The sequence below is a fragment of the Equus caballus genome, chromosome 3 (assembly GCF_041296265.1).
Source record: "Equus caballus isolate H_3958 breed thoroughbred chromosome 3, TB-T2T, whole genome shotgun sequence".
Classification (NCBI taxonomy): Eukaryota; Metazoa; Chordata; class Mammalia; order Perissodactyla; family Equidae; genus Equus; species Equus caballus.
This window is the reverse complement of record NC_091686.1, coordinates 45,561,097-45,587,972: the sequence shown is the minus strand read 5'-3', so window position 1 is coordinate 45,587,972 and position 26,876 is coordinate 45,561,097. Positions and strand designations below refer to the sequence as shown.

The 26,876-nt window shown below is 38.6% G+C and overlaps 1 pseudogene; it reads right to left on the bottom strand.

Annotated features, from left to right (window-relative positions):
• The window catches only part of LOC111772994 (all-trans-retinol dehydrogenase [NAD(+)] ADH7-like), a 31,398-nt pseudogene extending 11,766 nt beyond the window's left edge, over positions 1 to 19,632 (bottom strand).
• Between the last annotated feature and the right edge of the window lie 7,244 nt (positions 19,633 to 26,876).

Here is a 26,876-nt window from a genome sequence, read left to right as displayed (position 1 = left end):
CAGTACTCAGGTAACAGGAGAAGGTCAAAGAAATAGCAGCAGGGATGCCTACTCAACAACTTGGCGTCCCAACCAATGCTTGGGTTCTGCCCAAAGGAGTGGAGGGAAAACACTCCAGGAAGTTGTTTATCTGGGCACAAATGAGTTCCCCATTCTTTGGGAAAAGTAATCTCAATCCTATCTGACTCCCAGAAGATTTTAAAAGAAGTTATTAATCATGATTATTAACCATTTTTTAAAATCAGACACTGTGTCAATAAAAATTCAACATATAAAAGTTTGAATACAGCAGATTAACAGCATTGTTTTTTAATGAATAGTTGTCATTAATTTCGTATCCAGTATGACTAGCTCCTGAACAATAAATAAGAATCCGTACGAGAATTAATATCCAAAATTTGGGAAACATCTCCTTATTTAAGCATCCAACTTCACAAAAATGATGTGTACAATATAGGTGTGATAGTTTATGTTTATGCACTCTAGGGCTCCTTATCTTAATACAAACTTCCTTAGCCTTTCATGGGGCAACTTTTGTTTCCTCAATAAAAAAGAGTTTCTTCTGTTCCCATAGCACTGCTGCTTTGCATTTAGTAACCTAAGAAAAAGCTGAGAGTTATAATGGGTCCAAATTATGTCTTTACAAATAAGGACTCCTCAAATAATATAAATATGGACAGAAGATTCCATATAATGGTCTAATTTACCCGGGATGGTTTTCATTGAGCACTAGAATTGTAATCCTAAGAGATCATCTCGTGTACACGTGTGTTTGATATATGAGAAAGGTAGCCCAGAGAGACTCAACGATTGATCTGTGGTCACACAGCACATGAGAAGCAGAGCTCGGCTGGCTCTGAAGTACACCGTTTCCAGTGCTTTGCTTTTTACCTGTGTTCACACGATATTTCACTAAACTAGGTTCTTATACTACAATTAAAATCTCTGTATCCCTTTTTGCACCTAGCCCAGTTTTTGCAATTCTTGATAGTTGGGGAAGTTAAAGCTGCTCATCTTTTAGAACTGAAAATTAAAGAGTGGGGATACTCACTGACTAGCCTCCAGTCCTTCAAGTGGTTTTCCTGCAATTGTTCAATCAAATGGCTTTGCTGACATTATCAAGTTCAGAGAAAGAGAAACTCTTCCTGCCTTCTCATCCCCAAATATGTGTAGGAATCCCATAAAATATTTTAATTAATTTGCTCACATGCAAAATGAATTATCCCTTATCCTATTTGTCACCTAATGCAGCATTCCCAGAGTGCCGCTTTACATGGTTACATGGCTCTTTTGCAAAGAAATTAAATGTGAGAAATGAAATGCTGGAAACAGATGGGTGACTGAAAGCCATCAGTAACTCAAGTTAATATTCATTCTCTGCCTCTCTAAGGAAAATGTTATGGGTCACTGAATAATGTGGCCCAGTGTGGAGGTTAGAAATCTCACTTCACAATCCCACACAAATTCCAGCTGGATTAATAGTTGAGATTTATTTTTTAAATCGAACTATTTTATCAATCAGTAAAGACATAATTTTTATCAAATATATGGAGCATGGAGGAGCTTTTATGCTTAAGAATGATAGAAAACAGCCATAAAAGAACCTCCCAAGAATGAAATTTTTGAGCAGTAAATAGGTCTTCCAAATTTAAGACATTTAAGCAAGTCTGAGGGAGAAATGCTTAAAGCAAAAATGACAAAAGTGAATATTTTTAGTATATACAATGCTTAATAGAGTTTATGTGGAAATCATGCAGACTTCACTGCTACTACTCCTGCCCTCCCACGCATCATCCTCACACCAGAGTCACATGCAAAGAGGGAAGGAGGAAAATACAACAAATTAGTAAACATATAGTGAAGTGTTGGTTCTTTTTGGTTATAAAAAGCATTTTTAAGTTAAAATAATGAGACGTAATTCTCTGTCTATTGAGTTGATAATGACTTTTTACTTAATGAAAATATACAGTATTGTCAAAGTGGTTAAATGGACGATGTCACTCGCATCAACACCTTTGGAAAATAATTAGCAGTATACATCAGGATATATAAGAATGTTTTATTTTTTCTTGTAGATGGGTCACATTTTATTTTTTTAGCAACGTTGTTGAGATATCTTTGACATATAACCATTGTATATATTTAAGAAATATAATTTGATGTTTTGACATATGTATACAGTGTGAAAAGACCACCACAATCAAGCCAAATAACTCATCCATCACCTCTACATAGTTACTATTCCACGTGTGTGTGTGTTGAAAGATTTAATTTGAGATCTCTCAATTTCAAGTATACAATACAATAATGTTAACTATTATCGACATACTGTACATTAGATCTACAGAACTCATTCATCTTGCATAACAGAAACTTTTTACCCTACTTAAGAATATTTTGACCCTTTCATCCTAGAATTCCATTTTAAAAATCTACCTTAAGGAAATACTAAACTCAGAAAAATCTTAATATATATTAGAAGTCATCACAGCCCTATTTATAAAGGGAAATATATAAGCAATATGTATAAACAAATATGTAAATAATAATAGAGAAATGATAAAGTAAATTGTGGTAAATGAAGATATTAGAGTTAGGCATTTAAAAAATGCTTATAAATTCTAATAAATTTGGAAAATGCTTCCATTAAGTTGGAAAAATAGGACAAAAGTATTTATATATTGTGTGAATCCAACTATATAAAATATGAATTGAAAAATGTAAGGAAGGAAATACAAACAAAAATGAAATAAATGGTAGTCTTTAGGACGTAAGACTATGGCTGATGTTTTCCCCATATATTTCCTTATTATCCAAATTTTCTAGAATAAGCATTGTTATAGGCTCAACTGTGTTCCCTCAAGAGGCATATGTTGAAGTCCTAAGCCCCAGTACCTCAGAATGTCTCTGTATTTGGAGATAGAAGCTTTCAAGAGGCACTTAGGTTAAGATGAGGTCATGGGGGTGGGCCTTGATCCAGCATGACTGGTGTCTTTATAAAACAGTGGAGGTTAGGACAGAGACACGTACAGAGAGAAGACATATGAAGACACACAGAGAAGACAGCCATTTACAAACCAAGGAGAGAGGTCTCAGAAGAAACCAACCCTGCCCACACCTTGAGCTCAGACTTCCAGCCTCCAGAACTGTGACAAAACAGATTTCTGTGGTTTAAGCCACCTAGGCTGTGGCACTTTGTTATGGCTGCCCTAGAAGTCTAAACAATCATCTTTCACTTTTTTGGTGAAAAAAAAATTATTATAGAAAAGAAAGAAAGAGAACCCTTTCTTTCATGAACTACACTGAAATACTAGAGCAACTTGGGAAATACATAACCCTTATGCAAACCAAAATTATGTAGCTTTTATGCTATATCTTAAACTATACACTGTCTCATTAATTATAACTGGAAAATGCTACCTTGATGCTACTGAGTTCTCCATTATTGGAAATGTTCTAACAACGACTAGATATCCACTTTAAGAGGTAGCATAACTGGAATTCAAGCATCTTTTCATTGGATGGAGTTGCAAGTTTTTAAGATTTCTTCCAACTCCAGGATTTATTAATTTCTGTAGATAGAGTTCCTAGCTTCTGTAGTGCAAAATTAATTTCCAAATTAATCTAGTTTTGCTGGATTCCTGACCCAAACTAGAATGCTTTTATTCTAGTTCTCAATTCTAGGAAAATTAGTTCAAATTCTAACATCATAGGGCCTCATCACTTGTCATGTTACCCAGACTTCAAGTGTCATCTTCATTTTTCCAAAACCTTACGGTAGGCTAAATGCAAAGTTGTTTAAATAAAAATGAAGCAAGCAAAAGTAATTAACAGACATTCACTCCTGTCCAAAGTGTCCCTGGAGACATTTGGTCCATACCTAAAGGTCCTTGAAATTTGGTCCTATCCAAAATGTCCACAAGTATATTTTATCTATGTCAATGGTCCTTGATATTTGGTCCCATCAAAAATGTCCACATGCATAAAACATTTCTGGGTTCAAATATCTTATAACTTTTTTTATACTTTTAGTTTACAGCATTAATATGTAAAAAATAGTATCATATTTTATTGGTCCAATAATTGTGTTGTGCCCACATTGCCAATAATAACCCTTTTTGCCTTGGTAGGCTAGCTGGTAATGGTAATGGGATTAGGTAAATGGGTTGGGGTTTGAATCTTGCAGAAAAGCTGGATTTCTATCAACTATGTGTGTGGACAAAAAGTCCTACAGTTAGGGGCTGGCCCCATGGCTGAGCGGTTAAGTTCGCGCGCTCCGCTGCAGGCAGCCCAGTGTTTCGTTGGTTCGAATCCTGGGCGCGGACATGACACTGCTCATCAAACCACGCTGAGGCAGCGTCCCACATGCCACAACTAGAAGGACCCACAACAAAGAATATACAACTATGTACCGGGGGGCTTTGGGGAGAAAAAGGAAAAAAATAAAATCTTAAAAAAAAAAAAAAAATCCTACAGTTAGACAAAAGTTTGGGAATTTGTAACTAAAAGCCCTCCGTTACAAGAAATCCTCAAGAAGGCTCTCATACCTGAAAAAAGAAAAAAGGGAGAAAGGGGACACAATCCACAGACTAGGGAGACCGATGGATAGAACCAGAACAGGATAGCAAATATTCAATTATAGCATTAGGGTAAAGGTAAGGAAACTACCAAAACAAGGACGATCTTAGCACTCTAACTACCAATTAATAAGACAAGTTGGAATAAAAAAATGAAAATAATTATTTAGGAGGGGAAGAGCAAAGGGTCTAAATCAGTATTGGTCAAGTAAGTAAGAGACCACCAGAGAATAGACTATATTATACACGAGATTCTAAATACAAACTTCAAGGTAGACACTAAAATAAAGTACAGAACAGAGTCACGAATCATAAACAAGGAAAAATCTAAGAAGCCCAGCATAAGAAATTGCAGTATTAAATGGGTAGTCTAAAGCAAACAGGAAAAGAAATGCAGGAAAACAAGATAATGAGCGACAGATTAACAGCACTAAGTCCACATGCATCAATAATCACTCTCAATGTGAACGGATTGAACTCTCCAATAAAAAGACACAGAGTGGCAAAATGGATTAAAGAACATGATCCAACAATTTGTTGCCTCCAGGAAACACACCTCAGCCCCAAGGACAAACACAGACTCAGGGTGAAGGGGTGGAGGACAATACTTCAAGCAAATAGCAAGGAAAAAAAGGCAGGTGTTGCAATTCTCATATTAGACCAAGTGGATTTCAAAGTAAGACAGATAAAGAGAGACACAGAGGGACAATATATAATGATCAAAGGGACACTTCATGAAGAAGAAATAACACTTATAAATATCTATGCACCAAACACAGGAGCACCAAGATTCATAAAGCAACTATTAACAGACCTAAAGGAAGATGTTAAAAACCACACAATAATAGGAGGGGACCTCAACACCCCACTCACATCAATGGACAGATCATCCAGACAGAAAATCAACAAGGAAATAGTGGAGCTAAATGAAAAACTAAAACAATCGGACTTAATAGACATATATAGATCACTTCACCCTGAAAGAGCTGAATACACATTCTTCTCAAGTGCACATGGAACATTCTCTAGGATAGACCATATGTTGGGAAACAAGGCAAACCTCTACAAATTTAAAAAAATTGAAATAATAACAAGCATCTTCTCAGATCATAGTGCTATAAGGCTAGAAATTAATTACAAGAAAAAAGCTGAGAAAGGCACAAAGATGTGGAGACTAAACAACACACTACTGAACAAGCAATGGATCATTGAAGAAATTAAAGAAGAAATAAAAAAATACCTGGAAACAAATGAAAATGATAGCATGTCATACCAACTCATATGGGATACAGCAAAAGCTGTATTAAGAGGAAAATTCATCGCAATACAGGCACATCTTAACAAACAAGAAAAATCCCAAATAAGCAACCTTAAAGCACACCTAACTGAACTAGAGAAAAAAGAACAAATGAAGCCCAAAGTCAGCAGAAGGAGAGAAATAATAAAAATCAGAGCAGAAATAAATACTATTGAAATGAAAAAGGTGGTAGAAAGGATCAATGAGACAAAGAGCTGGTTTTTTGAGAAGATAAATAAAATTGACAAACCACTAGCCAGACTTACAAAGAAAAAAAGGGAGAAAGCTCAAATAAACAAAATCAGAAATAAAGAGGAGAAATAACAACAGACTCTGCAGAAATACAACAGATTATAAGAGAATACTACAAAAAACTATACGCCAAGAGAATGGATAACCTAGAGGAAATGGATAAATTCTTGGACTCCTACAATCTCCCAAAGCTCACTCAAGAAGAGGCAGACAATTTGAACAGACCAATCACAAGGAAAGAGATTGAAATAGCAATCAAAAACATCCCAAAGAATAAAACCCCAGGACCAGACGGCTTTCCTGGGGAATTCTACCAAACTTTCAGAGAGGATTTAATACCTATCCTTTTCAAGCTATTCCAAAAAATTAGGGAAGATGGAACACTTCCTAACACATTCTATGAGGCCAACATCACGCTGATACCAAAACCTGACAAGGACACCATGAAAAAAGAGAACTACAGGCCAATATCACTGATGAACATAGATGCAAAAATTCTAAACAAAATTTTGGCAACCAGAATTCAGCAATTCATCAAAAGAATCATACATCATGATCAGGTGGGATTCATACCAGGGACACAGGGACGGTTCAACATCTGCAAATCAATCAACGTGATACACCACATCAACAAACTGAGGAATAAAAACCACATGATCATCTCAATAGATGCAGAGAAGGCATTTGACAAGATCCAACAGCCATTTATGATAAAAACTCTGAACAAAATGGGCCTAGAAGGAAACTACCTCAACATAATAAAGGCCATATACGACAAACCCATAGCCAACATCATATTCAATGGGCAAAAACTGAACGCCATCCCCCTGAAAACAGGAACGAGACAAGGATGCCCTCTATCACCACTCTTATTTAACATAGTACTGGAGGTCCTGGCCAGAGCAATCAGGCAAGAAAAAAGAATAAAAGGAATCCAAATAGGGAGGGAAGAAGAGAAACTCTCGCTGTTTGCAGACGACATGATCTTATATATAGAAAACCCCAAAGAATCCATTGGAAAGCTGTTAGAAGTAATCAACAACTACAGCAAAGTTGCAGGGTATAAAATCAATTTGCATAAATCAGTAGCATTTCTATACTCCAGTAAGGAACCAACAGAAAAAGAACTGAAGAACACAATACCATTCACAATCGCAACAAAAAGAATAAAATACCTTGGGGTAAATTTAACTAAGGAAGTGAAGGACCTATATAACGAAAATTACAAGGCCTTTCTGAGAGAATTGGATGACGACATAAGGAGATGGAAAGACATTCCATGTACATGGATTGGAAGAATAAACATAGTTAAAATGTCCGTTCTACCTAAAGCAATCTACAGACTCAACGCCATCCCAATCAGAATCCCAATGACATTCTTTACAGAATTAGAACAAAGAATCCTAAAATTCATATGGGGCAACAAAAGACCCCGAATTGCTAAAGCAATCCTGAGAAAAAAGAACAAAACGGGAGGCATCACAATCCCTGACTTCAAAACATACTACAAAGCTACAGTAATCAAAACAGCATGGTACTGGTACAAACACAGGTGCACAGATCAATGGAACAGAATTGAAAGCCCAGAAATAAAACCACACATCTATGGACAGCTTATCTTTGACAAAGGAACTGAGGGCATACAATGGAGAAAAGAAAGTCTTTTCAACAAATGGTGCTGGGAAAACTGGAAAGCCACATGTAAAAGAATGAAAATGGACCATTCTTTTTCACCATTCACCAAAATAAACTCAAAATGGATTAAAGACCTAAAGGTGAGACCTGAAACCATAAGGCTTCTGGAAGAAAACGTAGGCAGTGCACTCTTTCACATCAGTATTAAAAGGATCTTTTTGGACAACATGTCTTCTCAGACAAGGGAAACAATAGAAAGAATAAACAAATGGGACTTCATCAGATTAAAGAGCTTCTTCAAGGCAAGGGAAAACAGGATTGAAACAAAAAAACAACCCACTAACTGGTAAAAAATATTTGCAAGTAATACATCTGACAAAGGCTTAATATCCATGATATATAAAGAACTCACACAACTCAACAACAAAAAATTAAATAACCTGATCAAAAAATGGGTAGGAGACATGAACAGACATTTCTCCCAAGAAGATATATGGATGGCCAATAGGCACATGAAAAGATGTTCCTCATCACTGATCATCAGGGAAATGCAAATCAAAACTACACTAAGATATCACCTTACACCCGTTAGAATGACAAAAATAACTAAAACAAATAGTAACAAATGTTGGAGAGGTTGTGGAGAAAAAGGAACCCTCATACACTGCTGGTGGGAATGCAAACTGGTGCAGCCACTATGGAAAACAGTATGGAGATTCCTCAAGAAATTAAAAATAGAACTACCATACAATCCAGCTATCCCACTACTGGGTATCTACCCAAAGAGCTTGAAGTCAGCAATTCCAAAAGTCCCATGCACCCCAATGTTCATTGCAGCATTATTTACAGTAGCCAAGACGTGGAAGCAACCTAAGTGCCCATCAACAGATTTTTGGATAAAAAAACATGTGGTTTATATATACAATGGAATACTACTCAGCCATAAAACAGAACAAAATCGTCCCATTTGCAACAACATGGATGGACCTTGAGGGAATTATGTTAAGTGAAATAAGCCAGATAGAGAAGGACAATCTCTGTATGACTCCACTCATACGGAATTTAAACATGTGGACAAAGAGAACAGATTAGTGGCTACCAGGGGAAAGGGGGGGTGAGAGGTAGGCACAAAGGGTGAAGGGGTGCACCTACAACACGACTGACAGACAATAATGTACAACTGAAATTTCACAAGATTGTAACCTATCATTAACTCAATAAAAAATTTAAAAAAAAATAAACCAAAAAAAAAATGTAAAAAAAAAAATCCTACAGTTAGAGAAATGCACAGAGGACGAAAAGTTGAGGATGGGCTTTTGCAATGCATGGGAATTTGATTGGATATGGCTGGGTCCCTCAATAAGAGTGGAGTTTGAAAGGAGGAGCTTGGTCAAGCGCTGTGTAGAATGGTCAGTGAGCATGTCGATGTAAACACTGTACAGTGTCTTGATTTTTCAGGAGCAGTGAGAATGGGCGTGGCTCTCCCACCACACAGTGGTCGGGTGTAATAGAGCCATGAGTGGGATGCCAGACATCTAATTAGCTCCTACAACTATCCCATCACCCAGGGTTAATAGATGATGTTTCCCTTGAATTGATGTCCTATAGAGATATGATTGTGGTAGACTGCAAGAAGCTTCTGCAGCTGTTTGGAGAGATTTTAGTGGGTATGACTCCTACACTTACCTGGCAATTGGCATGGACCACTGTGCTCTTGGCTGGTGCCTATCTACTAGCTGATCCAGCTGGCTGAACCAGCTGTCAAACCCGTAAGGCATTAGTAAGGGTTCCATTATCAGTAAACAAGCAACCGTTGGTCCAGATGGCTTCAAAAGAAAAAAGATAACCCTTCTGTTATTTGGCAATATGACATCTTTATTTGAAAATTCTCAGCAGAATACGGCAGAAGTAGTATACTCACAAAAGGAAAAGCCAATGCGATATTATAATGATTTTTGTTACCATTTCAAATCCTTTAACAGAGAAAGAAGTAAAAGGTATGGCATTGTGAAGAGAGGAGAATGTTCAATGCCAATTTTGCAGCTAGTTAGGATTTGGATAACATTATAATCATTCAAGATGGGACAAAACAACATCAGCACGATGTTGGTGTTGAAAGGGAAGCAAGGAAAACCCTGACTAGGTGAAAATGACACACAGAAGGAGAACCAAATGCAATTATCATCACAGGTGCTTCAAAGAACTCTCTGCAATATTCATGATGAAGACGTTCTGTTAATGCTACCAGAAAGAAACTCATTAAAGAGGCAAATAAATAGAATACAAAACAGACATCGACCTCCAAACCCAACTCTATGTCATGGAATTGAAATTACAGAGAAGTATAAAGTGACCAGACAAGGAGAACCATTTCATATGCATGATTCCTGTGCTCAGGATGACAAAAGAATTCTTATTTAAACAACTTGACAGTATTCAATATTTAAGTGCCAGTACCACATCATTCAGTGATGGCACCTTCAAGATGGTACCAACACAGTTCACTCAGTATTTACCATGCATGATATAGTATTAGGTTATACTATGACATTGATTTATTCACTAACAATGAAAAGGTAAGAAGATGCTTACAGACAAGTACTTGCATTTACACAGGAAAGAAATCTTGACACTAACACTTCATTTTGCAGGATGAATTTCGAGACTGCAAATATAAATACTATTTGACCACTCCTACCAAACGCACAAGTAAAAGGATGCTTGTTCCACTTTTCGCAATCACTGTGGCAAAAAATATCTTGTTTGAGTCTAACAGATGAGTATATGACCATGAAAAGTAGCACTCATAAGTATGCATCCATGTTGTTTGGACTTCCATTTGTGCCTCTGGAAGATGTAAATGAAACTTTTGAATACATTGTGGAGAATGCAGAAGAAAATTTAGATGACCTAATGGATTATATTGAGAGAGTATACGTCCATGGAAGGCATGGCAGAGGCAGAAGAAGACCGGAAGCTGCAAGATTTCCCCCAGAAACTTGGAATGTTTATATGTCAGTACTGAACAGCCATCACAGGACAAATAATGCAATGGAAGGCTAGCATAGCGCATTTCAAAAGCTGATGATAGTGCCTCATCCTTCAACTGGAGATTTATTGAAGTGTTAAAAGATGAACAGCAAAGCAATGAACAGGTTTTCACCCAAGTTCTTGGTGCTCACACTCAAATATGACCACCAACTTCACAATGATACCAACAAAATCAAATTTATATAACAGAAATTGTTAACAGATATAATGTATTTAAAGCCAATAATCGGATCAATATATACCTGAGAGCAATTGCTCATTGACTTAAGAGTAACCCTGCCAAACTTCATGATGAGGAAGAACAAGAATAGATGTGAAATCCAAAAGTCTTCATGAATTACCATAAAAATAATTTAAATAAAATTTTAATGAAATTAAATGTATTATTTAAGGAATCATGGGCCAAATATCAAGGACCTTCTGGTGTGGACCAAATGTCTCAATGGACATTTTGAACAGGACAAAATATCGTGGACTTTTTTGGTGTAGATCAAATGTCTCCATGGACATTTTGGACAAATGTCCTGCCAGGGACAAAAGCACCTAATACTATAAACAATTGTGTACCCATTTAAAGCAAGGAATTAGACTGACCACTTGACAGCTTGCAAATGAAAAAAAAATGCCAAAGCTATTTCTAAATTAATGCCAACTATTTTTTTAAAGAATAAACATATTTCATCTACAATGTATTCTTGTTTTTAAAGGTTTTTCAAATTTATATTTCAATGAAAACTATGTCCTTAAGAAACTTTAAAGGCACGGTATTTTTTTGTCTACTTTGCATTCCAGAATTAGCATTTTTTCAATGTCAATAGCAGGAAAATTTTTTCCAACAGCTGGGAATGAGACCCTGGTCTCCCACCTCATTACAGAGGTGAATGCAACTCAGGCAAGTGAGACTATTGAAAGTCTCCTTATGGAAACACTTTGCTTACAAGACCACATGCCCAGCTATCCAGAAATCAAATTATTAATCTTGTCAATATAAACCACATTTCTCCATTTTCTCCCAATGTCTTACCAAAAAATTTTCCATGTGATGTTTTATCTTATTTTCTGTTGACACTCTCTGAAACACCCTCCCCAGGGTTGCCTCCCCAGTGTATGTTTGCTCAACAGGCATTTAATTCCTTGAGAAATATCCCAAGTATTTAATTACTTTACTGTACTCGAAGTTCTAAATATCAGTCCCACACTATTGGGTCATGATAATGAGGATGCAGAAATGTTCTGTTTATTTTTCCAGCAGTGCTCATCCTTTCTCTTGGTTCTACATTTCAGTAAACAGAGACTTTTTCCAACTGATGTTCAGCTCACTCTGCTGTAAATAACAGCATCTCATGCCTTCAGATAAATAGTCTGACTCTTTCAGGTTACTGAATCTCCTAAGTGCTGTGAGCCTGGTTCTACTTCAAAAGTTTACAAGAGCCTCTAAAGAAAGGTGCTCATCTCAGAGTACCATGCAGCTCTAGTGTGCTCAGGACAGGGTCCAGGGCACTTAGAAGGACTTTGAGAAGGGTGCTGCAGGAGTATGGGCTTTGGAGTCAAATATACCTGGTTCAGGGCCTGGAGACTTGCTTGAATAGATGTGACCTCAGCTTCCATATTCATAAAATGAGAATAATAGTAACCACATTGCATGGATGTCCTGAGTGTTAGTGGTGAGAATAGTAAAGCACTTCCTATAGTGCCTGGTTCATAATCAGTATCAAATATCCTTATCATTAACTTGGTTCCCATTGGTAACCAAGGGTTTGGATTTTTTAAATATTTAAAATGTAACCACCTGGGACAAAATGACCTGGAGTCCAGGCTCAGTAAAAACTGTCTTGTGGAGATCAACATAGGGTCCCAGAAGCCCCCAGAATTTCCTAAGAGTTTGGGGATAAGAATCTTCTGAACTGGAGGGGCTACCAGAAATTCAGGTGGAACCAGAGGCAAAATATGATACACACATGGGGTGATCAACCATCCTGGTTTTCCCAGGATTGAAGGGCAAAACCTGGATCTTACTATTTCAAGACACAGGATTTTCAACTAAAATCAGGAGAGTCCCAGGCAAATGGAGATAAACTGGTCACTGTATGCACACACTGCATTGCCATAGAGCCTGTGAGTGTGTGTGGTGTACAGGGTCGTCTTAGCTTTGGGCTGTCAGCCCGCCTCTCTCATAGCCCTGATCTTTCACCCTCAGTAACAGCCTGTGTCATGGCCCTTGGCCAGGACTCTGATCACTGCAGTTTCATAATCACAGTTGGGCAGTGAAAATAGTCACTGAAGTCAAGAGAACTAGGTTCAACATCAGTTCCCACGGTGACTCGTAAGTGCTTGAGGCAAGACAATGAACGCTCCAACCTTAGCAATGAGAGGAAATTACACCTACTCAGGGCTTGTGGTCCAGCATAAGTGAGGTAACGTGTGCGGAGGTGCTTATTAAACTGTCAAACAGTAAATGAAAAATGTAATAAATGATATCCCTAACATTAAGAGAGTAAGAAAAGGGCCTTTATGTGCACAGGGAAATGGACCTCAGTTTATTGCTGAATCATTCTTTTTTTTTTTTTTAAAGATTTTATTTTTTCCTTTTTCTCCCCAAAGCCCCCCAGTACATAGTTGTATATTCTTCGTTGTGGGTCCTTCTAGTTGTGGCATGTGGGACGCTGCCTCAGCGTGGTTTGATGAGCAGTGCTATGTCCGCGCCCAGGATTCGAACCAACGAAACACTGGGCCGCTTGCAGCGGAGCGCGCGAACTTAACCACTCGGCCACAGGGCCAGGCCCTGCTGAATCATTCTTAATAGCAGAAATCATTATGCAATTTTAACACTGAATCGCGTACAACTACTAGACATCCAGAATCACAATGAATGCTACTGACTTTTACTCTGCCTTAGCAAACAGTGAAACTTAAGGGTGTGGTTTTATTCTGGCCTTTGTTCCTAAAATTTTCTCTCTCCAACACTGCATACTCAGATGGTAAGTCAAAGAGCCAAATGCAAACTGGGACTCATCCATTAATCCTTCAGCTATGCCAAGCCAGGTGAGGATGAAACCATGCAGGAAAGCAGAGCTGGAGTGGGCTTTCGGAAGCTCTGCCTTGACAATGAATATTTTGCTAATCCTTTTTCAGGCACACTGTGCCAGCTTTCAAAACTGTTGTGTGAAATTGTGCTTGGAAGTTTCAGAAAGTTTTCTTCTGCATGCAAACCCTGTCCAAGAAAAGAACCCAAAGCTGAATTTTTGTAATAAGGCATGGGCTTTCACCTCTGCTAAGTGTGAACTCTCCACTGCGTTCAGCTTTCAACAGAGTGTGCTGGCTGCTGAGACTTTCCATTTGAGGAGGTCAGGAATTATAGAAAAAAATAAATACAATTTTTTTTTTAAAAAAGCACAAAGAAATCAGTTTTGCCATGTATCTAGCTGAGAACAATTTGAAAATAACTCCGAGGCACCAAGGCCTGGCTGTTATTTACAGACAGGAGCCTAGGGATCGTTTCTTACAGGAAGGTCAGGCCACAAACAATCACAGCAACTGCCAAGGGAGCATGGCTAAGAACTGGAAGGCTGGAGGCATGGCCTTGGGAAGAAGACAGACACAGCTCTGGGAGGCACTGAATGTCATTGAGTGAAGCTGGTAATCTGTTCTTTCTTTGCTTCTGTTTCCAGGTTCCCCTCAGGGCTCGTCTCTGTAAAACATGGAGTAGGATTCTCGAACGTGCACCAGAAGTGGCTGCACACCTCTTCTCCATTGCAGAGGTCCATCCCATATTCAAAAGGAACTCTTAGAAGTACCCAGGGCTGCAGCAGTGTGTTAGGTGCTGGGCTGGCATGAGAGTAGGCTCATCAGTCCCCTCCCCTCCTCAACTCTCACAGTTTTGCTTTAACCAGTTTTGCGTTGGCAAGCTTTTGTCTGGGAAGAAGAAGAGGTTCTTCTGGGCCTCTGTGGGAGGGGAAAAGAACTGCTTTGTGTTTTCTACAGCATGGAAGTTGAAACATGAGTGAAATTCTTAAGACTAATTTGGTCTCAGTTTAAGGAAGACATTTCCAATATTAAATGGGTTAACATGAATTTTCTGAGCTGCTTATCATTAGAAGGGTAGACCCACTGGCAAGTAACAACACACAGCAAACTCTTGCATTGTTGGAGAGGTTAAACTAACCTTAGCATCATCTAAGATGTGAAATGTAAGAACTGATAATTGGTAAAAAATATATCACTGGTAAAGGCAAATATACAGGAAAGGTAGCAGATTAACCACATACAAAGATAGTATGAAGGTCAAAAGACAAAAGTACTAAGATCATCTATATCTGTGATGAGAGGTTAAGGGATACTTAAAAATAAAATGTTAAAATATGATATCAAAAACATAAAATGTGTGGAGGGGGAGTAAAAGTGTGGACCTTAAGAGACCATCCTCTTAATATTTTGCTATTTACATAAGTTATTATATATGAATCTTTTGGTAACCACAAACCAAAAACCTATAATAAATACTCAAAAAATAAAGAGAAAGGAACCTAAACATAACACTAAAGAAAGCCATCAAATCAGAAGGTAAGAGAGAGAGAGAAGAAAAGAACAGAGAAGAAATACAAAAACATACAGAAAAAAGTAACAAAATGGCAATAAGTACATACTTAACAGTAGTTGCTTTAAATGTCAATGGACTAAATGCTCCAGGAAAAAGATATAGGGTGGCTGAATGGATAAAAAAAATAAGACCCATATATAAGCTGCCTACAAGAAACACACTTCAGACATAAAGACACTCACAAACTGAAAGTGAAGGGATAGAAACAGTTAGTCCATACAAATAGAAATGAAAAGAAAGCTGGTGTAGCAATGCTTATATCAGACAAAATAGACAGTAAGACAATAATAGTATGGGACTTTAACACTCCACTTACACCAATGGATAGATCATCCAGACAGAAGATCAATAAGGAAACACTGGCGTTAAAGGACACATTAGACCAGATGGACTTAGCAGATATATACAGAACATTCCATCCAAAAACCACAGAATACACATTCTTTTCAACTGCACACAGAACATTCTCCAGGATTGATCACATATTAGGCCACAAAACAAGTCTCAATAAATTTAAGAAGATTGAAATAATGCCATGCATCTTTTCTGACCACAAAGGTATGAACAAAATGGAAAGACAGCCCAGTGACTGGGAGAAAGTATTTGCAAATTATATGTCTGACAAGGGGTTAATCTCCATAATATAAAAGGAACTCACGCAAATGAACAATAAAAAAGCAAACAACCTGATCAAAACGTGGGCAGAGAAGATGAACAGACATTTTTCCAAAGAAGATATACAAATGGCCAATAGGTACATGAAAAGATGTTCAACATCATTAACCATTAGGGAAATACAAATCAAAACTACCCTAAGATACCACCTTATGCCTGCTAAAATAGCTATAATCATGAAGGCTGAAAATAACAAATGTTGGAGAGGATGTGGAGAGAAGGGAACCCTCACACACTGCTAGTGAGAATGCAAACTGGTGCAACCACTATGGAAAACAGTATGGAGAGTCCTCAAAAAACTAAAAATAGACCTACCATATGACCCAGCTATCCCACTAGAGTCTGTAAGGGTTAAAAATTCTAATTAATATATGTAATTAAAGCTACTAAAAGTTAATAAGGCAAACATCTTTGTATCTAAGGAAAGTAAAATGTATGTTTTCAGCAAAGAAGATGTAAAGAATGGAAATATTTTTTGTTTGTTGGGTTAAGAAAGATAAATTTGTCCTAAAGTACTAGAAAAAGCAAAGGAAACATGGGATGAATTCTGAATGTAAAAAGAAAGTTATAGGAGGTTTGTGAAAGAGAAATTCTGAAAAGAGTTTTATGCCTGGTCAAGCTGTCTAAGATTAAAGTAAATCCAATTAAGTAAATGAGTTGTAATGTAAAAATAAATGAGCTGCTCCAAAACTTAAAATTTGGTGTTCTCTCTCAAAAGGATAATTTTCTTGAACTTTTGGTCTTCTCTTGATAAAGAGGTTACAAAGGTTTTTTCTTTATTTTTCTGTAAGTCTACCTAAAAGACAGAAAATCTGTTTTGTTAAAATAATTTCCTATGTTCAGAAAGAGTGAGGTCTTTCTATTAAGATTTTTTTGACTAACCGTTTGCCTTTGACTGTTTCTGTTGTCAATTTGATTAAATAGAGTGAATGTTGTTTCCTATTTGAACAAGTGTTTTAAAACCTTTTGCTATTTTTGACAAGCTCCCCATCCCACCAAAATATTCAAATCCTGAATAAAGACTTTGTTTTGGCCTGGAAGGAGGAAGAGAATTTCTCTGTGGATTTTCAGAGGGCCCCTGAGACTTCTCAAAGAGATTTGCTTTCTCTTCCTATAAGGAGGAAGCTTATTAGGCTTATTTGGTATGTTAAATTACATGAGAAGCATTGTCAAATAAGTGATGATAAGCTTTCTTAGGTGGTATTATGTGGATAAATGTTATTGATATAAATGTTTTTTAAATTATATAAAATTCCTAAAATTTTGATCTGTCCTGGTTGTTAGCCATAATTCCAGTTATCTTGAAGTGTTTAATGTCACAGAAATAGCTAAGTTTGTCAATTGCCCTTTTTAGTCTTTTGTCATTTGCAGATAGTTGCTGTTTTACTCTGATGCTTTTGCAAATATGTCTCAGCTTCAGAAAGATTCATGGAAAGGACCCTGATACTTACTCTAGAATACAGCCTTCTGATAAAATTTCTGATTATAAAACTGAACTGGGTAAGAATTAACAGAGAAACTGATGACCTCATAAAATTGCCAACAGAAGATTAAGATCAAGAATCGATTACACAGGACTGAATGACTATGATTTATATGACTTTTCATTTGAGATATTGCTGATTTTTTGATGTTCTGTTTTGTTTCCAGATTTAAGGAAGTTTTTTCTCTTTTTCTCCCATACTAACTATGACATATCAATTTGATGAATTATACTTTAATTGAATGAATTTTTACTTTTTAAAAAAGTAAATTTTTAAATGAATGAATTTATACTTTAATTGAACTATACTTTAATTGAATTAATCAATTTGATGAATTATACTTTAAGCAGATTTGAATCATTTTTTTTCTCCCTACCTGATCCCTCCAGGATTTGGAAACTATTAATGAGTGAGTATTGTTTTCATGGCAATATAGTTCTTTGCATAAGTTCAATAAGAATCTGTTCTCCTTCTAACAGGACACAACTGAAAACATTGGTTATCTCACCAAAGCTTTGGCTGGAATGTCATATTTGAGAGAAACAGAGATAGACTCAGATATGACCAGACAGCTTTTGAGAGATAAAGATTGGACTTTATGGAATAAAGCCATTTGGAAATATTGGCCTGGTACCTTGTTTCCTAGCAAACTTATGGGTAAGGAACGAAGGCCTCTTATCTGGCAGGTGGCTGGAAACTTGAAATATTTTGGGGGACCTCTAGAAGAGAGGAATCCATCCAAATCTGTAAGTATTACAGGCGAAATCTGGTGTCTTTGGCTTGGCTTTCCTGGCCTGGAGAGGCCTTTAAAGTTCAATCTAATATTCTTCATAAAAAGTTTCAGGGGCCGGCTCCATGGCCGAGTGGTTAAGTTCGTGTGCTCCACTGCGGCGGCCCAGGGTTCAGATCCTGGGCGGGGACATGGCACTGCTCATCAGGCCACGCTGAGGCAGCGTCCCACATCCCACAACTAGAAGGACCCACAACTAAGATATACAACTGTGTACGGGGGCGTTTGGGGAGATAAAGCAGAAAGAAGAAAAAATAAAAAAAGATTGGCAACAGTTGTTAGCCCAGGTGCCAATCTTTAAAAAAAAAAAAAAAAAAAAGATCCAGCAAAGCAGATTTGAAAGAACTTGTATGATAAATTGCTATTCTTGCTGTACTTGAAAGAACTTGTATGATAAATTGCTATTCTTGCTGTACTTATGTAAATAATTGAGACAAGTTTATTGAAACTAAACTTATTTTGCAAACCAGTTAGTCTTCATTTGGCTATCTTTGGTAAAAGTGGAGGTGATTTTAGAGAGAAAAACTATGTTTCAATAAAAACTATAGTACACATTCATGGATATTATGTTCTAGTTATGATAATTGTCTTTGAGGTTTTTATTTTATATCTGTTAACTGGACTGGATCCTAAATTCTTCTACTTTCTTGAAATATCTGGCTACAAATCTCCAAACTAATGTTTTCAATTTTTTCCCATCATTTTCATTTGGAATCATTGAGAACTGAACCTGCCCTTTTTCCTGAAGCCTTGCAAACTGAAGCTGGACACCTTGATATAAACTTAAGAGAGATTCGTGTCTCTTGCTGTGTAAGATACCTGAACACCTGAGGATATCATCACAGACATTTCAAACTGCAAAAGATGCTTTGACTTTGACACATAGAAATCTTTTTGACTGACTGCCACCTGGGCTCAGAAAGGTTTGTAATTTTCTGGCTGAACTTTGGGAGCCCACCTGCATCCCCGTCTTACTAAGAGACTGGTTCAATGAGATGAGAAAACTTATGCCCCTCATCAACAGTACAATCTCTCAAGATTGAGGATGAATAACAAAAGGGAGGATTGATATCAGTCAACACAAGGTTGACATAAGGGAAGCCATATTGTAGAAAAGAAATCATATTGCAACTTTGAATGCCCTCTGATTAACTGACCCAGACATGCTCTGTAGATTTTATGGACCCTCCCAGCTGCTTTAAGTTGGTAACTTTTCTTCTGAGTTCTTTAGGAATGTGATGACCCCCAGCCAGAGAGTCTGTACTGATGGCCATCACCAATGACACTGAAAGATCAGGGTATACGTTGTTGTTCTGGTCTCTGATGCATACCAGGCAAAACAAAAGACTATCAGGCACTGAGACCAGATGTCTGCCCCACCTGGAGATCAGATGGAGGCCCCACTGGGATTAGGTCTATTTTTCAGGGACTGTTAAAATTTGGGTTGTCTATACTTCTTATCCTTCAGGTTGGACATTTGACTATAAAATGTGCTTTTTAGATGGTTTAGATGTTGAGCAAGATACAAAATTCTAGGAATACAAAAATGTCAATATGAAGCCAGGAACAACAGAATATTTCCAAATGAGCACTAAACAGTTTCATTCCTCTAACCCAGATCCACACCCCGATTCAGCAGGAAGTAGCTAGATCGGTCGTCGCCCCAAATCCCTCAAGAATGAGGAATGACCAAAGAATATGGGGGATTTAAACTGGCAGAGAGTTAGCCATTGATGATTAAGTAGCTAGGAACAAAAGTTTCTTTTCCTTTTTGCAATTACCGATTATAGCTTTTAGCTGTTTAACCCACCCTTTGTTAACTGTGCTGCTTAGTCAGTATGCTGTCTGACTCTCACTAGGCTCCTATAGATAACATCTCCCTGGAGCCTGGGTCACCATGGTAATGGGTGTGTGAACTGTTTTTCAGGAATTAGAACTCCTTGTCCACTTCAGGCCAGTTGAGAACACCAGCTCATCAACTGGGCCCACAAAGATGTCCGATAGGTGACCTTTTGACATCAAGAGGCTAAAAACTCCACCCTTAGATCATGTTAATGCCACCATTTTGTGGACATGGGTCCTATGAAGAGGCGTGGAATGTGACTATGCTTGCATACATCATCAATTACCTCACCTCTCCTCACCACCTATCACCTACCTCCGCATCTCAGACTACCTTGCCCCTATCCCATAAATAGCCCTGAGTCCCTGTTTTCAGGGAAGTGAATTTGAAGCTCATGCTTTTCCTTCCTTGTGATTAAATTCTCCCTCTGCAGCAATCTCGCCATCTTGGTGTTTGGCTTTCTGAGCAGCAGGCAAAAACGAACCTGGTTCAGTAACACCAGTACTTCAGGGATGACCCACTAGACAGATCCAGGGGCTGGGAGCACCCCAGGCAACACTCACTCTCAAATCCATTTAAGTACATAGCCAGGAGCTGACTACCTTCATATACTGCAAAGACAATGCTGATACCTAAAGTTAAACTAATGCATTAAAGTAAATTTTATCAGCCAGTTTTAAATATAATGCTTACAAATTTTAATTCATGGATAACCTGTTAACCAAACATGTTTTTAAAAACATTTTTATGGGGCCGGCCCTGTGGCCAAGTGGTTAAGTTCACATGCTCTGCTGCGGTGGCCCAGGGTTTGGATCCTGGGCGGGGACATGGCACTGCTCATCAGGTCACGTTGAGGCAGCGTCCCACATCCCACAACTAGAAGGAGCCACAACTAAGATATGCAACTACGTACGGGGGCGTTTGGGGAGATAAAGCAGAAGAAAAAAAAAAGATTGGCAACAGTTGTTACCTCAGGTGCCAATCTTTAAAAAAAAAAAAATCATTTTTATGAAGTGGTGTTTTGCTTTAGGTATCCTAGGCCTCAGGATGGGGATTATCCTGAGATGGCATCCTAAGACCTCATGTTAGCACCTGCTGGGAGACTTTTCTTGCCAAACTTACACAGGAGCTCTGTTCAACAAAGAGCAAATCAAACAAGCACTGGAAAAGAGCCAAGTCCTGATGAGGGAAGAACTCTCCTCCAGCTGCTGGAGGGAGCAAGTAATGTGAGTAACAGCTTGACTAGTTCTCTCGTGTTGGTCACAATAGGATCAAGAAGGCTTCACTGGGCACATGAGAAAGGGAAGAACTGAATCAAATCCGGGTCTGGGAAACTCAGTTCAACCAGGTCTTCTAAAAGTCACAAATGTCACCAGTGTAAATGCCTACTAATTTATTCAGTCACTCAAAGGATCTTCCATTCTTTCAGCAAGGTTTTATTAGTTTCTAGTATGGGCATAGGTGCTGGGATATTGGTGGTGGGGTCAAGTACTAAAATTAATATGAGGTAGTTTCTATTCCAATATATATAATCTATTCGCATATGATAGATTCTCAGTAGTCTTTTTTCTCAGCTAAGCAATCCTAATTTTTTAAAAAATCAAAGATAAAACATGGCCAACAAAGCATAGCCATTCTATAATCATGTCTGAGCACACACACACCACATACACCACACAGAGCACACACATGCAACACAAGCAACACACACACCCCTACACACTCTACAAACACACAGACTACCCACATACATACACACACACCACCCATGCGTCACACACACACCAAGAACATTGTCCAAATCACAAAAATGACCAAACATCCTACTTACCTAGTGTGGTGATTTAAAAAATACATTCACAAATTTTCAAATAGTCTTCTCTTGAGGAGGTAGAGCTTCCCCTCTCCTTGCACGTGCTGGACTTAGTGCCTTGATTCTACTGAGTTCTAATTCTAATGAACAGAATAAGACAGAGGTGATGATGTGCAGCTCTGAGACTAGATCATAAAAGTCATCGGAACTTATTCCTTCCATGCTCTTTCTCTCTCTTCCCCTCTTCTCTCTCTCTCTCTGTTTCTCTCTCTCAGATCACTGACACTGGGAGAAGCATTGCTGTGAACAGCCAGCCCTACGAAGAGGAACTGAAGCCTCCTGCGACAGCCATGTGAGTGAGATTGGAGGTTGAAAATTGGCCCAAGCAAGTTTTCAGGGATGTAGCCGCAGCTGATGGCTTGCATGAGACCTCAGGAGAGAGCCCGAGCCAGAACCACCACGCTAAGCCTTTCCTGGCTTCCTGACCCTCAAAAACTGTCTGAGAAAATACATGGTTGTCGTTGTAAGCTGCTAAATTTGGGGAGGATTTGTCACACAGCAAATATAACTATGACACCTGGTTAAAATGAGTAACTACTGCTTCTTTACCAATTACATGTTCATTCCCAGTTCATTACTCTCACCTTCTTGATAAATGTTATCTTGATGTGTTATCTTGATAATGTTGTTCTTGATAAATGTTATTAAAGTTCTCAATCATAGACTTACCTCTGCTTCCTGACAGCATCGAGCCCAGAGAAAGCCCCCCTTCCTTAAACCCTCCCTAGACTCACCTAACACAGGCCCAAATCTTAGAATAAGTTTTTCCTAACACTCGTATTGAAATGGCTCATGGTTCTTAACAGTGTGCGCTCTCTTGTTGCATCATGTAAATAAACCCAAACCTTTGTTTGATTATGGGTGTCTTCCTGGTGACTTAGACTAAATGTGTCAGCAGTAGTTTGAAGAGGTATTGGGCAGCAGACTTTCTGTGCTGTGCATGCATGAAAATCAATTCAAGCTGTTAATAGATATAATTATAAAAATATTAGCTCATATTTATTGAACGTTTATCTTATGCCAGATATAGTGCTAGGTGCTTTATATGCGTTATACCATTTTATTCTAGTAAAATGATTTTATGAAGTGGTTGATATTATTATCCCCATATTACAGATGAGTAAATGGAGATATTGATAGGTTAAGCAACTAATACAATGTCACACAGCTAGGCAGCAATGGGATTTGAATCCAAACTTCCTCCAGACCAACACTCCTAACCAATGGTAGATTATCCCCACCAATATGTACCATGACAACTACTTAAATCTAATAGCTGGTAGTGATTCCATAATATCTCCTTCAGCCTGAATGCCGACTACCCCGCACTATGTCGAGCGTCCTACCTTCCCATCGTCTAGAAACAGAGATTTCAAATGTTTTTTACTAAGTCCTCTTAGGGACAACAGAAAGGAAAGGCGAGGAGGCTTCCAGGGCTAAAGAAATTTTAAAAACCATGAATCTAACCTTGTCTTCTATATTAGTCACAAATCTGGGCTCCAAATCCCCCATAGACTTTATTCTTAGGAGATTTAAGTGCAAAAAGCTTTGCTTGGAAATAAAGTGTGTATTCTACTTTTTCCAATCCAGTAAATAATTGCAAAAAGGAATAATGAACACACTGAGAAATTTCCTAAGAAGTTATTCCCTGTTTCCCATTTGTTTCTATTGATTACATCTCATAAAGAATAATTTCCCACTAAGGCTGGAAAAACAAAGCCTCAGAGGCCTGGGGAAGTCTTGGCATGGCAGAGGAATGCAGCAGAGGACAGTCTTGGAGTGAAGGACAGCGGTTGAGGAATATGAGCTGCTTCCGGTCAGTAGGCTCTGAGAGAAGAGTTACATGCATTTTAACAAAAGAAGAAAACCAGGAAATTGGAGTTGTCTGACTGAGAAGTCATCCGAAAGGAGCTGTGAAGTGCAATGTGATCACCATCTCAGGTGCTCCCTCACACCCCTCCCATCTCTGCCCTTCTCTGCCAAGCCTCTTCACCATCATTCCTTCATTCCACTTATTCATCTGGATGTCCATTCTCTTAACACTGGCTCAATATCATACTATGTGCAAAATAAAAGACACATTTACAGTATGGTAGAAAATTTAAGGCATAGTCACATGAAAAATTTAGTAAGAATATAAGCAGCTAATGTTAAATTAAACAAAGAATGTTGCATTAATTCAGAAGGCAAGGGCACCGGAGTTTAGCCTGGCCTTGAAGACACGCAATCCCATGGAATGCCTCTTGCCTGTGGCTAGTCCCAGGCGTAATTATGCATATTTAGTCATGAATCTCTGTTTCATCAGTCTTTGCCTTGTCTCCCCACTAGATTGTCTCATGCAGCTCTGGGTTCCCAAAGTAGAGCTCCCCCTTTGAAATGTTTTGGGCTTTGGGCCTTTCCTACATCTACCTCCCCAGACTTGTCCCCTTGTTTCCACTCTGACTTTGAACCACATGAGGGGAAAGCTCGTCAATCCAACTAACAAACTAATTGAGGCTCCTGGATTGAGATGGTACTGCGCCTACAAAGTGTGCTGGCTCCAGATGGCTTCTACTACTGGTACTTTCGGAAAAGTATCAGGTCATTTTAATGTAGTCTGAGTCATGCCATGGTCACACCATATTTTGCCTATTCCGTTTCCTTTGGGATCCCAGCTTCAAGCCCAACTTGAATTCCTGCTAAAACACAGCCACCGTGTAAATGCAGATTCTGTTCCCTGCCTTTCTCCATCCCCTGCAGTGGAGATGTGAACATCAGCGAGACAAATTAGGTGAATCTAAAATGATTGATCAAGATAAACAAATTATTAACTTTTTCAGGTACACTATTAGGTTGGAATAGTTTCTTTTAAAGAGAAAAATGAGAGAAAACTCAGCAACATAAACTTTTTTATATTTGAATGATCATGTTATAAGAACTTAAATATTAATGATTCATTTAAAAATATTAACTATATTTTTTCTTCTCTTCCTTCTAAGTCTTTCTATATAAAATGATTTGCTTAGTCATTCTCAGTTTGGTTCATTTTCAGTGTTTTATGGTGAAAAAACCCATAAACATTGACGTTTGGGTCTGAGCTTGGCCAGGTACCAGCCATACACCTTGAGCACGTTGGTACGTTTTTCAGGACCTCAGTAAATAAGGCATGTCTTAAGGGGTTGTTTTAAAGGTTGAATAAGCTAATCAGTAAAACTCACATCATAATAGGTACTCACTGGGATAGTTTTGTTTATTTGTGATTGGTAATCATTAGTTTGGAGTGCAATACTTTTAATTTCCAACCCAAATAGCCACAGACATATTTTAAGTTCACACAAGTCTTCAGGATATCACCTGTCTACTCTCCAAGGCCCCCTCTCACTCTGCTCTGTCCCCAGGGTAGGCTAACTGACTACATTAGTCAGTGGGCTCTCTTGTCCTCAGGCTGGGTTTTGGCCAAGAGGTGTCATAAGCAGGGGGTCTGAAGGCGGAAGAGGTAAAGAGACAGGATGAGGATTTATTCCCCAGGCGCCTCCCTGTGGGTCCCTCTACCAGAGGCCACAGCCACTGTCACGAGGCCCTCTCCCTCCAGCGTGCTCTCTCTCTCTCTCTTTCTCTCTTCCTCCCTCCCTCTCTCTCTCTCTCCCAGTAAATGTTCCCTCTTTCCCACGACTTATTAGCTCCAGGGTACTAGACTATTTCTTGTTGCTTTTTAGAAATCCTGTCCACGGATTTGTAAATAGTCTATTAAACTCTTTTCAGTAACTCAGCTTGAAGATACCATTTATTTCCTGCTAGAACTAGACACGACAATAATTATTACACTTTCCAATATTATTGCTTCCAAACTTCATTAGATTTTGTTTGAATAGTAGACTATATTTATATTTAATTTAATCAGGTATTTATCAGTCAGGTTCTTCCATGAGGCCCTCCATCATAGCTAACAGAAATATGTGTTCTGGAGGAGGTTTGGCTGAACACAAGCTTTGGTTTCCAACAACTCATTCTTGTCATGACTGCCACTTCTAAGCTAGGCAGTCCCTCCAAGACTTCTCTCTAAGCCTCAATTTTCTCATTTGTAAAATAGGTGTAATAATAGTTCCTACTTCACAGCACGGTTGTAATACATGCATATACGTTGCTTGGCACAGTCTAGAACATGGTAATTGTTCGGTTAATGTTAGCTATTAACATTATTATGCCACAAATAAGAAAAGGATGCCCAGCTGGCCATAAATGAGCAGCTGAGCTGTCGAGTCTGCTTCCAGCGCTGTAACATTTGAGGCCACCGTGGAGGTACTGAAAAATCAGGCGCTGTGTGAACCCAGCACTAAAAGGGAACTGGTTGCTGGGTGCCAGAGGGCAGTCAATGTCCTCTGGCTGTAGATTAGGTCTTTGCTGGAGGCCTGGCTCCACAGCTGCTTTTCTCAACTCTGGCTCTGCATCAACCTACCAGGGAAAGCTTTTTAAAGCGCAAATTGCAGGCTCTGTTTCAGAGTCTATGGAATTTTTGCAAAGCTCCTTAGGTGCATCTGATGTTCAGCCTGGGCTATGAACCTTATCCCAAGGGATGCTGGTACCATCATGGGCAGAGGTCGCCCTGGGCTACACCCTGGAGTCCTCCTCTGGCCCATAACCACACAGGGACCAATCGTATTGCCTTCAAAGAAAGCAAACACTGGTGCCAGCCTGGTGGCACAGTGGTTAAGTTCGCACGTTCTGCTCCAGTGGCCTGGGGTTCGCCGGTTCGGATCCCGGGAACGGACATGGCACCGTTTGGCACGCCATGCTGTGGTAGGCATCCCACATAGAAAGTCAAC